This window comes from Emydura macquarii, unplaced genomic scaffold (assembly GCF_026122565.2).
Source record: "Emydura macquarii macquarii isolate MOO-44397 ecotype Brisbane River unplaced genomic scaffold, CSIRO-AGI_Emac_v2 contig_1253, whole genome shotgun sequence".
Lineage (NCBI taxonomy): Eukaryota > Metazoa > Chordata > Testudines > Chelidae > Emydura > Emydura macquarii.
In genome coordinates this window covers 18111896-18128591 of record NW_027131390.1, presented here as the reverse complement: position 1 = coordinate 18128591, position 16696 = coordinate 18111896, and the positions used below count along the sequence as shown (strand labels likewise).

Sequence of the window (16696 nt, the reverse complement as noted above, 5' to 3'; positions counted from 1 at the left end):
AAAGTCCACAATAACATCCCTAATGGAGCTCCAGTATGCAGATGACAATGCTACTGTTGCTCAATCTGAAATGGATCTCCAAACCATTCTCAATGCATTTTCAGAAGCCTACGAGAGTATTGGCCTAACTTTAAATATCAGAAAAATGCAAGAAATAACGCTCCCCCCATTCAAATCAATGGAGAAATGCTGGAGAATGTGGATCATTTCACCTATCTTGGAAACTATCTTTCATCAAATGCACACATTGACGTGGAAATACAACACCGCTTGAAATGTGCGAGCACAGCCTTTGGACATTTGAGTAAGAGAGTCTTCTTAAATCATGCCATCCTTGCTGAAACAAAGCTCCTGGTCTACAGTGTCATTTTTATCCCAACTCTGCTGTACAACTCGGAAATCTGGACTACATACAGAAGACATCTCAAGAGCTTGAAAAAGTACTACCAACGTTGCCTTCGCAAGATTCTTCGGATTAGCTGGGAGGATAGACGTACAAATATCAGTGTCTTGGCTGAAACAAATTTTACCAGCATTGAAGACATGATTATCAAAAGCCAACTTTGCTGAATAGGTCATGTTGTTCACATGCCTGACTCTCACCTCCCCAAGAGAATCCTTTTCTTGCAGTTGAAAGAAGGTCAGTGAAGGGAGGGCAAAGAAAGCACTTTAAAGACACCTTGAAGGCAAACATGAAGAGGTGCAACATTGACATCAATACTCGGGAGACCCTCGCTCAGGACCATCCAAAATGGAGGAAGGCTCTGTCTGAGAGATCTCAATACTGATAGAGCTCGTCGACAGGTAGAAGAGGAAAAGAGGTACAGGCGGAAAGAACATCGGGACATTTAATGCAGCAACACTGTGCCTATCCCTCCTGGAAACACTTGTCCTTATTGTGACAAGACATGTGGGTCTAGGAATGGACTATGGAGCCACCTGCGGACCCACTATCGAGATCCCTGGAAGACAATCTTACTCGTTCACGAGTGATTGCCTACATACATACAATGCTTATTGAAGAAAGCGGGAGTGAGTCAAGCAGTACACACTTGAGGATCCTACAGATAGTTTAGGGAATGAGGTAAGAGGCTAATGATGGAAGAACTATTTCAATTTGTTAGCTGATTAAAAAAGGAATAAATTTAATACTACTGACTGCTTGCTGATTTCAACCAAATTAAAACACTTTGACCTCAATATGTATCCCTTCCACTAACAATTCCATCTTTTTTTGCTGCCTATATTATAATTCTTTTTGCAAACAGGATGCATGAGAGTATTTGTTTGAAGGGCATTTCCTTTCTTTAAACTCCTGATAGAGGTATTTGCCCTTAAAATTCACTTGTGTTTTCAGGCATCCTGGGCTCTAAAACGTTCCCCTTACAAAATATAGAATAGGCTTGAAAAATGCACAAAGTTTATCCTTGGTTAACCAATCTGTTTCTATCACAACCAGCTCTCAGCAACTGTGGAATCTCTTAAAAAATACAAAAACAATATTGTAAGATTAAAGCGGTAGAAGGATCATTTTAGCCATACTATTTTTTAAAAATAGCATTGAAAATCACATAAAATACAGAACTTAACAATTGTCTGTTGCCATCCAGTAGATGAGTGTTTGTAAAATGTTTCTCCTTCAAGTCCCCCTAAAATTCCACTTCTTCCAAAAGGCCTATGAACCTCTGTCCTCCTACTCTCCACTTCCCTTCCCCACAGAGGTATGAACTAATAGAGGAGAATGAAAACAATAAACAAAAATTGAACAAACTCAAGAAACTTTTTAAAAAATGTAAACAAAATTGTGAAATTAACAAGAAATGTGCTTGATTTCACTGTTCTTTCACACTTTTTTCTACCTTCAGTCTCCCTTTTTTGTCTGTTTGTCTAATTAGGGCACAATACTGCAACTGTTACTCATGCTGGCTAGTAATTACTCATCTAAATTACCCTAGTAATAATGGAAGTGCAATACAATTACAACTGAGTACTCAATCTCTGTGCTCAAACTAGTCTCCTTGAGATGAATGATCAAAAAACAAACAGTCCACTGGTTAGCATCCATTTTGATGATTATTAATAACATTTAGAACTTTATAGCTATTTTATATTTTCAGAGCACATTAATAAAAGTATCTATTTTATTTTTAAGTTAACAGTATGCCAGGTACTTTATAGAAACACACATACCATGTAAATGAGGGTAGCATAAATAATGTCAGACAGACTAACAGACAAAAGAAAGGTCCATCTCTGCTCTGAAGAACTCATGCTCTAAGGACTTGATTCTACAACCCTGGTGCACTTGGGATAGTACTTACTCATATGAGTAGTTCAGTGGGATAAAGGAGTCAGATTCATGGACTCTAGTACCTTTCAAAAGGTTTCTTTCAAAATGTTTGTTTCTTTATAAATGTCTCTGTGGTTTTGTTAAAGATTAGAATGAGGATATGCTTTCTGCTGGCACCAAGGAATTAGAAGAGTTGTAGTATGTAATATGTAAGTCCACAAGAATTCCTTTGCTACTATTTCCATTTGTTGTAAAGTATTACCAGAACTGAGTTCTGATTGATGATAAAATGTTTATTCAAAGTTTTGTACTGAATATCATGTTGGAATTTGACCCTTAAGGGTGTTTGTTTTGAAGGACAAAAGTACAAAGAGAATTCTTAGGGGATGACTTCAGATTTAGTAAACCAAATACGAAACTGAGAAAATATGGTACCAGTGGATTTGCATAATTTTATGCTGATCAAATACCTCCTTCATTTTTGGTATGGCTAATAAGGAAGAAAGTATGGAAACAGAAGTTTATTTATATATTTAGAATTTAGGGGAATTTGGCTGTGATGCAGTCATTTGGTAGAAGTACACAGGAGGCTGCATTTCCACAAGTTTCAATGAAATTGTGTAAGTAAACCAGGAATGAGAGCAGCCAGACGCAGAACTAGATACACAGGGCACTTTAAAAAGCTGGTACGAAGTAAAGGCCCAAACTTGTGGGGTTCTGAGCCTCTGCCACAATCATTTGACATTTATGGGAGTGGAATATGCTCAGCACCTCACAGGGTCAGACTGCACATATATTCCAGATTATTTCTGCATCATATAAACATGGGTGGGATGCAGAGAATTTTAACTATTATGTTCAATTTGTAATTAGAGCTAAGCAATTAAGCCATAATGAGTAATTTATTTGAAGAATTTAGTTTCTTTTTCTGCTTGCAGACATCTGCAAGAAGATGATGATCCCCTCAAATCCATTCAGTGTCCACTGTTTTCTGAAAAACAACTTTAACATTTTTTACTCTATGGATCAACTGTGAAAATTCAAAACTCAAGCTGTATTGTTTTATTGTGATTGGTCAAATTGGTCATATGGCATTGTTTCTATTCCTTGAACAGATAAATGCACAAGCACTTCTGACAACAATATTTATGTATGCAAATTTTAAAATTGGTTTCTGTGATTACTAACATGCAACTTTGAAATTCACTTTTCAGGGGTGTTCTTGCCAGTTAAACTTGATTGCTCAAATGCTTACAAAATGCAGAGGTGCATGAGAGATGTGAACATGACTGAAGATAATTAATTTAAATGCAAAAATCAATATTCATGGGATTTTTCCTCCATTACTAACTCAAACCTTAATTTTTCAAAAACAATTTTTCTTAAGGATCGATGCAAACATTTAAATGGAAACAAAGCCAGTGAGTATCACACAAAATACAAGAGAAAAACAAATCACATTTTCAAAGGAAATCAAGCATTATATCTAAGAAGATGAGACCTTAACTAGTCACAGTAGCTATTATATCACATACATAGTATGTATAAATTAAAGTGGTACATCTCTATTGACTCAATTTAGCTGTTTAGATGCTACTAGGTAATACCAGTGTATTGGACTTGAGCCCATTGCAAGGAAGTCTGAGGACAGACAGATATGGACCTCAACTTTGTGATTCAGTCCATCTCTAGTTCCAGAGGGGTAGCCATGTTAGTCTGTATACGGCAAAAACAACAAGTTCTGTGGCACTTTAAAGACTAATACATTTAATATTTGCAGGCATAAGCTTTCGAGAGACTTCAGCTCTCTTCTTCAGATGCAGTAATACAGTCCATCTCTAACTAAGGTTTTAGATTAGAAGAACCCTTTTAAATAAGATTAGAAGGCAATCTCCAACTGGGAAGATACAGGAAATGGGAATTCTTTTGTGGAGGAACAAGTGAGGGCAGGCAGATCAAGATCTGACAAGTCAAACACATAGCAATTGCCATACTTTACCAGCAATGGTGTGAACTGTATCAGCCATATAAGAGAAGGATGAACCTCATAGAATTTGAGGGTATATGAATCTCTCAACCATTTGGGTTTGCAAGACTAGTTTGTGAAACCTTTTGTCCCTGCAATTTAAAGCCATTTTTCCAAACTCTAATGAATTAACCCTCCCTACTCCCCCCCACAAATTAAAGGGAAATCATTGCTATGCATTACTCTAGTGACTGTCACTAAGACTCACCCATGAACACTTAGGCCCTTCATGGTGACAGAATTCAGACCCTCCTGTTCCAAAAGCACAAGTTGCTAGCACTTGATTTAAAGGGGAATCTGTGTTAGCAGTATAAGACCGCTGACAAAGAGTTAGGAAGTTTTTATCAATCCATTAGATGGCAGAGTTGTGTACACACATGGACTCATTACAATTCTTATGTAACACACAGGTATTTTGAGCCTAATTTTAGTAATGTTTGTAAAGGCTCTTGTGATTTTTGGGTGGAAGATGCTGTAGAAAGACAAAATTTTGTGAGATGTCGCTGAATCCACATTTCAAAGTAGTAAATTCAGTTGTGAATGGAGCTCCATAGCAAATCTGGCTTTTGCAGATGAAATACCCATGAGCTTCTAGGGGAACGCATGAAACACCCCAAAAAGCGAGCCATGGAACAGGTCCAGCCACAGAAAGAAAAAACTTAAGAATTTAATAAAAATAACGTAATCTCAGCAGCTAAATTACTGAGGTGTTTCATAGCCGAATGTAATGCTAAAACCACCCTTCCACAGCCTCCAGAAAAACGGTGCACTTCAGCAATGATGAGAACTTGATGCAGTGTATTTTCCAAAGTGCCAAGAGCCAAGAATAATATAACATCACCAAGCAGACTTCAAAGCCCAGTTCCTCCACTCACTCCTCGCTCCTGTGCATCCCTTCAGTGCCAAAGCACACATGGATCGGAGGGCTCTGCTCAGCAGCTGCTCAGAATGTTTGACAGATTTCCCAAACTCTTACAGCACTTGTAAAAGAAGTTTCCAATAGAGGCAGCAGTTTGACCATACCATTTGCAAGAACAAAAAAGTGTGAGAGAGGTTTGTTTATTGACTGAATGATGGATTTTGTACTTGGTTCCTGGAAAAATGTATCACTGCAATCATGTAGGATCCTACATCAGGATATTTTCATACGGGACTGTAGCTGTTTACAGAAACCACATTGGAAAGGCTATTATTACCCTAGAAGAGAGTAGAATCATTTTAGGAACCATTTACTGGGAATGACATAGGGGACTTATTAATTAAACACATCAGTTGCCTCACTTTATGAACTATTGTAGGTTAAGATAACTGAATGTGTCACAATTTTAAGAGCTACTATTTTTAACTGCCAGTGAATTCACAGAACAGTTTATACATGGCATTTATTTATTTAGAATAAAGAAAAAACTTGATAATGGACTGTAAACAAGTGTCAAGCCCCATTTATATTTATTGGCATAATAAAGATTTAGAAAATGAATTGAAAAAAAAGCAGCAACATTCTATGGTGTGAGCTGAAGTATCCCCTAGTCAGTGATAGGGACAGTATGATTTTCTGGAGTTTAAGGGTGACATTTTGCATTATGAATTTGAGGGATGCTGAGGGCAGAGCAGCAGAGTGAAAGCTATAATGTACTAGTTTTGTATGTAGGACTGAGAAAGTGATATTGCCCTCTGTTGACCCTGCTCAGCTTCTGCCTGTGTCTTCAGCTTTCCAGGCAAGAGCTGAGAAAGCTGAGTTTAGTGTCAGGCAGGGGGCACAGAAAAATCCTGGCAGGCAGCCAGAATTCTAGAGGTGGAAGGGCATGTGTGGATATTATTCCATTATATAAACATATACATATTAAACATTCATGATAAAGAGGCTGGTATTCACATCTTCCCGTGGACTTATTTTATGTTTTGTTTCTATAATTTTATATTAAAATATAAAACCAAAACTTTAACTTGATTTTGTCATAAAGCCATACATCAGATCAAGTCATCTCAGCACAAGGACCAGGTTTTATTGACTGGATCAAGAACTGTTGTGACTATTTCAGTGAATGAAGGCCAAGTTCAGAGTTGGAAGTAAAATTCAAAATCAAGTGAGTGCCACATAATTTGGACTTTGAAGACGCTAGGTCAAATGATGCTCCATACCTAGCATTCAAGGATCCATATCAAAGTTGAATAGGGTTTGCAGTTAGGTTCAGCCCTGTCTCTAGTTTCATTGATGATAGAATTGTATATATTTCCCAAGTATGATTGAGCTTGGCTGTGGGTTTTGCCCCTTTTGCAGGAGTTCATAACTCAGCCATAAATACGTGCGTTCTGGGCTGAATGTACAAGATTGCAGCCAAAAATCAAAGTTGTTAAACAGAAGCTCACAATAATAATCTTTTATTTTTCTTTCTATATTAAAATCAGTGTTAAAAATGTGAAATACTTTAAATAATAGAAACCACATGATCCGTAGGAATAAGCAAGGTAAATGAAGAGCCCTGGGGTCAGCAAGAGGCAACTTCTACTAAAATCAAATGGGAGCGGAGTCCTTCCCTCAAGGCTGAATTTAGTTGCTTGTCTTTACATGTTTTTATAGTATTGTGTACAGCACAAAAATTAGCATTCCATCACGGATTGGAATGACTCCGATGGAATGATGAGAATCTATGTAAAAATATGCTTTTAAAAAGATAAAGTCAACTAACTTTAGGCCTAAAATTTAGGTTTTGCAATAAAAGGACTTTACAAAACATTATACCACTGGAAATGCTTTTAAGAAATAAATTGAATTAAAACAATTTTGTATTAATTTGTTTTTGAGGAGGAAAATGGGGTAGGAAGTTTGGATGCAAGAACACACAATATTATAAGTCTTGAAATACTTGAAATTCCAGTAAGTCTTGAAATATTGAGGAAGTTCCAGAGGACTGGAAGAAAGCTAATGTTATGCCAATATTTTCAAAGGACAAATGGGACAACTCAGGTAATGACAGACCTGTCAGCGAGTCATTGATCCTGGGCAGAATATAGGACCTCATTAATAAAGAATTATAGTTAATGCCTATCAACATGGGCTTATGGAAAACAGAGCTTGTCAAACTAACTTGATATGTTTTCTTGATAAGGTTATAAGCTTGATTGATAAAGATAATAGCATTAATGTAATATACTTAGACTTCTGTAAGGCATTCAATTTGGTACCAGATGGCATTTTGATTCAGAAACTAAAATTAACATAGCACACATTAAATGTATACAAACTGGCTAATTAATAGACCTCAAAATGTAATGGTAAATAAGGAATAATTATAGAGCAGCTATTTATCTAATGGGGTCCTGCAGGGTCCTACACTATTTAACATTTTTTTCAGTGACCTGGAAGAAAACAAAAACCATTACTGATAAAGTCTGCAGAACACTCAAAGTCTGGGAGAATTTCTGGGTGCTTACCTGAAAATTTTCCCTGCTTTCAAGGAATATGCCTAGAGGACCTCTGGGTCCATTGTATAGGAGCTCAGCATGCAAGATCTGCATGCCAAAGGTTGCATCGGCTGAAGACTGAGTAGCTACCTTGTAAAATTTAGTAAATGTATGCAGGGATGACCAAGTTTCATTGTAAGAGGCCTGCCCTTTCTCAGATCATGATGTTGCCACTGCTCATACTGAATGAGCTCTGGTGCCCACTGGAGGATTGAATTCTTTTGCTCTGTACACCTCATCAATGCACCAGCATACCCACCATGAGACTGATGACACGATGCCTTAGCAGCTCTTTTTCCTGGATGAAATTAAACTAGTAAAGCTGTGGTTTGTTTTACGCTTTCAATTCTTTTCAGATTAAATTTTAAGGTTCTCTGTACATTCAGCAAAGTGATAGCTTCTCCTTTGGGTGAGAAGCATGTAGACAAAAAGAAGACAATGAGATCTCTTTAGCTCAATGAAAAATCTAATTGACTTTTGGTATAAAAGTAGGATCCATTCTCAAAACCACCTTCTGTTTGTGAACAATGCAGAAGGATGGAGTGACTGACTTCTTTCTTTCTAAAGTGCTAGCAATCAAAAAGGTCTTTTTGATAGACCAGTAATACAAAGAAACTGATTTCAGAGGTTCAAAGGGCACCCGCATTAAGGCATTAAGCATGCTGTTCAAATCCCAAGATGGAGCTCTGTGCACCTTTGGAGAATGCAATAGCTGCACTGGTCTAAGAAAGGGACAACTGAAAATGGAATACACTCAAAATTGCAGACAGTGCAAAAACGTGTACTTTCTATATATTAGCCTGCAACCTGATATTGAAACCATCTTGTAAAAACTCCAGAACATGAGACACTTTGCCTACATGATGCTGTATACATCTCTCTTTACACCAAGCTTTGAATTTAGATCAGATCCTCGAGTAAGCCTTCGTCAATTTTCTCCTCAATGCTAACAGAGTTGTAACAAGACTAGTAAACTAAGCCTTTTATTCTAAAAACTTCCTTTCAAATGCTAAGCTGCTAAATTTAACTTGATTGAATCCTGGTGAAGAAATGGACCATGGGATAACAAATCTAGACTATGATTCAGGAACAATGGTGACTCCCATTGACATATTTATGAGGTAAGGAAATCAAGGCCACCTGGGCCAATGGGAGACTAATAAAATCACTTCCTTGTCCATCTTTCTGATCTTCTGTATTATCCTAGTAATGATGGGCACTGGGGGAAAAGCATAAAGAAAGTCCTTTCGCCATCTGAGCAACAGAGCATCTATGCCTTGGGCTCCTGGCTCCCTTTTTCTTGTGAAGTACTAGTGAACCTTCTGGTTTGTCTTGAATGCAAAGAACTAGAATCAGAACTCTGAATTTTCTGACGATCAATTGGAATGATTCATTGTGAAGACTTCATTCTGCCTGATGGATTTTCCTGCTGCTCAGCCAGTTGGCTTTCACATTTCTAGTGCCCTTGATATGCATGGTCCTGAGAGACTGTAGATGGGCTTCCTCCCACTGCATCAATGCTGCTTCCTTTTAGAGATCCTGTGAACTCATACACCCCTGATGGTTTACATACCCCATCTGTCATTACTAGAATTTGACATTTGTCAATGCTGGGGACAATTGTTGAAGAGCATACTTCATTGTCCTCAGCTCTAGAGAATGTATTCTTTTCTTTTGCTCTGAAAAGGACTCCAAGGAGTCACTGACTTCTTGAAGAACACTCCCCATCCTTCCAGATTGGTGTCTTTTGTTATGACAGACCTCTTTGGCTCTGCCATGGCCATCTGTCCCTGGAATCTGTCTTTGAACTCATCCACCAAGCAATGGAATGTTCACTTTCTGAGATGCAAAAATCAGAAAATAGTGGTGAAAAGACAGCAGGAAATGCTGGGGAGTCTGTGCGTTCTTGCCGAAGGCACTATCCCTATACAGGACATCATTATCCCTAGAATACTCATTAGGGCACCTACCGACACCTCAGGCACCTCCTCAGGAGGCTAATTGCTGATCTGATCATGTCCCATCTTTCAACTTTACAGAAAGATTTTGTGGATCTCTATGTCAATGTTTGGATCGTTGCCTGAGTTGCTTGAGTGGATCCTTCGTGGACAGGGTTCTAACTAAAATGTCATCCAGAAAAAAATATTCTGTATCTCCTCCTGCCTGAGAAAAGGCACCAGAACAACGAGGACCATTGTGAATGCTCAAGGTACGGATGACATTCTAAAAGGCAGCACTTTGTATTGAAAATGATCAGTTCCATGAATGATTCTCAGAAATCTCCTGTGTGCCTGGTGATTTGACTGATGAATATATTGTGACTGAATGCACCCCGGTATTCACACCCTACACACTATTGTAATAATCTTTGTACAAAATATGCCTAGTGAGGTATTATTTAAAAACTAATAAATCACTGGCCAGTAATATCATAGTGAAATGTGTGTAGCAACACTGTATGTAACGTTATCAACATAAGCAGAAATTATGACTGAAATGTGTTTACACGTCAAGTCTGGGGAAGGGGTAAACCTGTTTCTCAAAGACAAAGGACAAGCTGACACCTCTAACCAGGTCTCAAAGCTGATTGGCAACAGATGGGAGCAGGAACAGATCCATCTGCATTTTAACAAACAGCAACATGGAACCTCTTTCAGCATGAGACTCCATATTGCCATCCTCACAGTGGAAAGGAACTTTACCTAGTGGTATCCCTCAGGAAAATGAATTTCAAAGGGTGACTGAACTATAAAAGTGAGGGGTAAAATCACACTACATACCCTCTCTTTCTCTCCCTTTCTCTCTCTTTCACCTAGAAGACAAAGGAACCAGCTTCTGGACTTTGGGAGGGATTCTATCCTGAGAATTTGGTCAACCCTGTTGCTGGGAACATGTAGCAAGGATTTTACTTTGAACCAAATCTACTTTAAGTTTTAGTTATAAGAAAGTGTTTTATCTTTATTTCTCTTGTAACAATTTCTGACTTTAATGCCTTGATTTGGACCCACTGAAAATCTCTTTCTTTGTTAAATGAACTTGTTTTATTCTTTAATCAAAACTAATCCAGTGTTATGCTTCAACTGAATTGTTTGGTAATGCCAATTAAAAAAGTAGCAAATTGTTGTATTTTGACCTGTTGCAAGGGCAACAGGCCTCTAATACCTGAACTGTCCAGAAGAGGGCTGGACAGTGCAGAACACATATTTTTGGGAAAAATCTGGGGCTGGGAGTGCACTGGGGTCACCCTGCAAGTGTTAGCCAGTGGTTACCAATGCTGGCGGAAGCCAGAGTGTTGACTGGAGTGTTGCTATTAGGCTGCAACTATACACAGACACTCAGGGTGTGACCTACATTCTGTTTGGCTGTTTATGAGAGGTCCAGGTTGCGACCTACAGCTGCAAAGCATTGTGAGGCATCCAAGGTTGCAGGGCAGGTGGTGACATAACCTCTCACTAGTCTGGATTGCACCCCGGAATGTGATTAAAAAGGCCTCCTTCAAATCGACTGATGTAAGGTAATCCTCTAGGTAGATCACTGCTGCAATTGCCTTCATGGTCCCCATCTTGAAGTTAGTCCTCTTTATGTTCAGGTGTTTTAAGTCCAACACCACTCTGTCCTCCTTGAATCTCTTGAGTACCAGAAGTAAGACTGAGTAGTGGTTGGAGTACATCTCCAGTTCAGGAACTCTCTTTACCTTACCAGTTCACAAAAGATGGTCTTTAGCATATTTTACCTTTTAGGAGATTTCAGGATACTGTGGACAGCGGGGGGACCCTGGCATCCAAAACCCCATGGCGGGGGTGCCAGATCCCACCCCCTCTACTCCTCTCCCGCAGCAGAGCTTGGTCTCTCATCCCCCAATTTTGTCATGGTTATTTTTAATAAAAGTCATGGACAGGTCACGGGCAATAAACAAAAATTCATGGAAGCCCATAACCTGTCCATTACTTATCTGTCCAATGAGTAGAGAAGCCATTGATCCTTGAATTTTAACAGACTCCCACCTATGTGCTGCACCTTGGAACTCTCCTGAACATAGTCAAGCATTGTTTCTAGTGTTGGAATTTGCATTGCAGGAAGACTGGACTCTCCCCTTTCTGGGTGAAGACTTGTTCCATTTGCTTTTACTGTAGTCTAGCTTGTCATACTTAGAGGAGCAGCCATGAAAAGGTTTAGATCTGTAATAAAGTTGGCTTTCCCTTTTCCCAGATTTGGAGTTAGGGAGACCTGTAAGGTCTTTTTTGATTAATCTGAGGATTAAGCTTTGTCCAATGGTTCCCCAAATGACTGGCCTCCTAAATATTTCAAGCCTACTAACATGATTCTGATCTGAATATTGCCTTTTGCCTTATAGTGAAAGATTCAAGGAGCTCAATCTGTTTAGTTTAACAAAGACAAGATTAACAGGTGACTTGATCACAATCTATAAATACCTACCTGGGGAACAGAAATTTGATAATGGAAAACCGTTAAGGTTTGTACAAAGGTATAACAAGAACCAATGGCTGGAACTTGAAGCAAGACAAATTCTGACTTGAAATAAAAAATAATGAAAATAAGGTGCAAAATTTTAACAGTGAGAATAATTAATCACTCAAGCAATTTACAAAGGGTTGTGGTGAATTCTCCATCACTGGAAATTTTAAAATCAAGATGGGGCGTTTTCTGAAATATATGCTCTAGTTCAAACAGAATTAATGCAAATAAGTCATATGGCCTATGTCATGCAGGAGGTCAGACTAGATGATCACAATGGTCCCTCTCTTCTGACTTTATAATCTATGAATCTTTTTTACATTGTGTGAGAATTAAAGTAAAACTGTCCAGGCTAGTTTTTAATGTCAAACTCTGAGTAAAATGCATTATTTTTTAAACCTTCAAAATGGCAAAATAGTAAATATGATTTTTTAAAACATTCTTTCTGTTTTAATAATCTGAGCTGCTCTTATTACTAACAGATGTAAGGAAAATATTTTAATATGAGGTTTATGTGGACACCACATCCCTTTATAAACATATATATAACAGATCAGAATGAATCCTTTGGGAACTTTCTGGGGAACTAAGTACTTAAGACTAATTTTTTGTAAGTACATATTTACCCAAAAGCCTCAAAGAGCTCTGTAAGGAGCATGGTAGAGAAGGTGGGTTTTATAAACTTCCATGAAAAATCAAAGGTGGGGAGAGGAGGGAAACAGGCAGAGACTAATAGGCAAATATGTAATAGCTAATAACACCTTTCAGAAACGTAAAGCTTTTGTGACACAAACTGTCTTAAGAGCTGAGAGGCTGAACTTCTATCCTGAACTCACACAAAGGACAGAGTGAAGACCAGAACTTGGAATTTCCTGGCTGTCATCAACTTCTGTCACAACCGTAACGTTGTTTCAACATGTTTTCAGCTTTTACATTTTTTTCTTCTCTTTGATATAGTCTAAACTAGACATAAAATGGAAAAAAATGTACTATTTCCACTGAGCAGTGATAACTTTGACATCTGCTTCCAAGTGTTATTCATCACCACACAATGCAAAAATCTGAAAGCAAATACAATGTACCTTTTGGAAAAAGTGACTCTCTGTAATTGCTTTTCATAACAAAGTCTGCCTTTTTCCCTAATGATTAAGGTTTTATGGACATTTATAAAAGAAAAGCATAACAGCCCACCTACACTTCCTAGCAAGTAGTAGCATTTGCACTGTTTGCTTTTCAGGGTCAAACACTCCACCTAAATTCACAGATGATGAAAAGGGATACTTCACACACACCCAAACCCAAACACAGACACTCCTTTTCCCATTGATTTGCTCATGCTTTTCCATCCACCCCATTTCTGTGTGGGACCATTTCACAGTTGTGACAAACTTTGACAGCAGGGAAAGGAAATCACTGGATATAATTTTTGAAAGTGATTATGTCACTTAAATGGTTTTAGCACCTTTTAAATTCAACACTTACTGGCTCTCCTTTTGGCTTGTTAGGTGGCTTTCGGCAAGTCATGTCACCTCTCTTCATCCCAATTTTCCTATCTGTAAAACAGAGTTAATAACTTATGGAACTTAATAGAACACTGAAATCATTGAATGAAAGGTGCTCATATAAGTGCAAAGCACTATTACTGGGCCAAATATCATGGAGTACTCACTCAGCCAAATTCCCATTGAAATGTATGGCCTGAATATAGTGACTGCAGGATTTGACCCACTATTGTAACTGAGACTAGTGTTCTTGTAAATAAAATTAAATGGGAAAAGAGGATGCCATTTCCATGAGCAGACACAGAGCTGAAGACAGATGAGGAGGGCTTTAACCAACTCAAAACTACAGTGAAACAATTTTCATTTTTTGAGAACTCTCTCCCAGGCATAAAATGACAGATATTAATGGCAAAGGGGTATGCTTCCCTTCCTGTCACAAGTGTTGTGTGGTGCTTCTGGGCACCTCCGAGCTGAATGAATTTCAGTAATGGATGATGGGATTCTTGCATTTACAGTTTATAAAGTGCTTTTAGGTCCTTTGAGATAAGAGATATTGTGACCCAAGGATCTCTTGATGCCCACTGGCAGAGGGAACGGGGGGCTTATGGGTTACAGGGATCCTGGAGGTCTGATATTTACATTCTAGTTCACCAAAGAGTGTGTCATATAAGGTTTCTATTGAAAGCCTGTCATACTGGTTATCATAATCTTTGCTAAATGTATGTGCAGATAATATGTGAGGAGATATATATTGGAAATTATGTTCTTAAGTCCTTGTACTTAAAGACAGGTCACTCAGAGGTTGCGTGCCTTGAGACAGACTTCTCTGGACACAAGGTGGGACACTGTATTGTGTATCCTATAACAGAAGTCAATTAGCATATTGAGTCCTGTGCTAATGAACAGCTTGCGGATGCCTTATAAGGAAAATTACCAGGAAGAGGTAAACAGCAGGGAACACTGCCAACGCTGTTTTCAGGTGAAGATCAAAGGTCTGAGCTGATATATCTGGGGTGCAGAAAGACACCCTGGCACCCTACAAGCAAGCTGCCAGCAGGCTTGAGTTCATGAAAGAAGGATCTCAGTCATCCTAGCTGAAAAATGCTGTCAGAAGGATTTTGGGTTAATCAATAACTTATTAGACAAGAGGGCAACTCATTAGTTGAGTTGAGGCTTTAGAATGTGTGTTATGATTTTATTTTATATGTAAACCTTTGTTTCCAATATTTTTGTTTGCTAGCATTTGAATGTCTGTTCTTTGTTAAATAAACTTATACTTGCTTTCTCCGTAAACAAATCTATGTGCTGTGTGTTAAGTGGAGCTGCATTCTGAAGTGTAACTAGAGAGCTGCAGTGTGCAGTTCCTTTAAGAAAAGCAGATCTGGTAATTTTGTGAGTGTCCAGTAGATAAGGGGCAGGAACACAGTATCATGCTCAGAGAACTTAAGGGTTGAGCGTGCTTATCTCTAGCCTGCATGAGGGACATTGAAGCATGCATAGGCTGAGAGGGATGAATTTGTGTTGCCTGTGGGGGAGAGTCAGGGAGCTGACCCCTGGTAGGCACAGATAAGGTTGCCGTGCATTAAGGGCAGACGGTAGCGAGGACCCTAGCAGCCCTGGGTATCCCTAGGAAGTGTCATAGATGTATTGCACTTGGACCTGCTACACCACTGTTGTGGCACCTAGTGGAGTCATTTACAACAGTGTAAAGTGGTATTAAATGCTACTAGATTAAAATGAGAATGTTTTACACTCACTTTGTACAAGTATAAATAAGTCCACAATGTGCACAGCAGTAGAAAATCAGACCTATTAAATATTATTTTGTATTTTTATTTTACTAACTATTAAACACCAGGGAAGGGGGAAAGCTGGTTTTACTGTTTTTAAAAGACTGTTTATATTGACAAAAACCCAAATTATAAACATTTTTCTTCCTGATCCTAGAAAAAGTCTAATCCGCTTCTTCAGAGCTAACATTCACAGTATCTAATCTGCTTTACCATGTAACATGCCCCGGAGCTGGGTATATGATGGTGGGGAGGCACACAAGTCATGCCCAGAACTTCTGCTCTGTTCTTCTGAGCTGGCAGGGTTCTGAAGTTTAGAAGAATACATTCCCCTCTGTCACTGGAACTTTCCTTTTTCCTTAGATCACATCCTATTTAGATGAGCTAATGGGAGGTTTCTTGCATCATGCTGGGGAGTTCAGTGGGAAACCCAAAACAAATTTCAGTAGCTCACCCCTAAACTTTGGTGACTCATAATTCTTTGTGAAAAGATCATGTGAAGCAACAGGATTTAGGACCACCATAGCTATCTTCTCCACCCATCCTTTTTTCTTTGTGATTTTGTAACCCTCACCTCTCTTCATTTCTCTGCTTATGCGTCTCTCCTTGTTTCTTCCTTAGTCTTCAACTTTTGCCTTTTGTCTAACTTCTTGTCCACTTTCCTTTTTTCTTTCTCTTTCCATCTTTACTTCTCTTTTCCAGCTGTGCAAATCAAGAGAGGAATGGATGAGAAAGGAGAGAGCTCGAGAAAGAAGTATTTTCTGCTCCTGTCTCTAAAAGATGGGGGAGTATGATAAAGAAACCTGCCACCAAAGCAGAAATAGGCAGTTCTGACAAATAGATACAAGATTTTAATTCCCAAATACTCTATGAAACTTTGCTCTGGATAAATTGTACCTATATCTGACAGACTGCTAAGGGAGTCTGTCTACTTCAACTTTGACCTCCTGGGTATTGCTCACCATGCCTATAAAGTACTAATGCAATAAATTAATTGTTTCTTACAAGCCGTCATTCAGCGTATGTCAATATAATTAGTTTCTTGTGGTAAAGACTTCAGAGGGGGTTTTAGAGAGAGGCATGGTCTACTAGTCGAAACATCAGAATTGGAGCCACTCTCAAGGAACTTCACTCTGTAACTTTGGGC

General features: G+C 38.6%; 1 long non-coding RNA gene across 1 annotated transcript; it reads right to left on the bottom strand.

Moving 5' to 3' along the window:
• Nucleotides 1–5425: 5425 nt before the first annotated feature.
• On the bottom strand, nt 5426–16256 carry LOC137153920 (uncharacterized). Its single transcript, XR_010919948.1, has 3 exons — nt 16124–16256; nt 13740–13810; nt 5426–5513 (listed from the first exon to the last, which is right to left on the bottom strand). It is a non-coding gene; the product is annotated as an uncharacterized lncRNA (long non-coding RNA).
• Between the last annotated feature and the right edge of the window lie 440 nt (nt 16257–16696).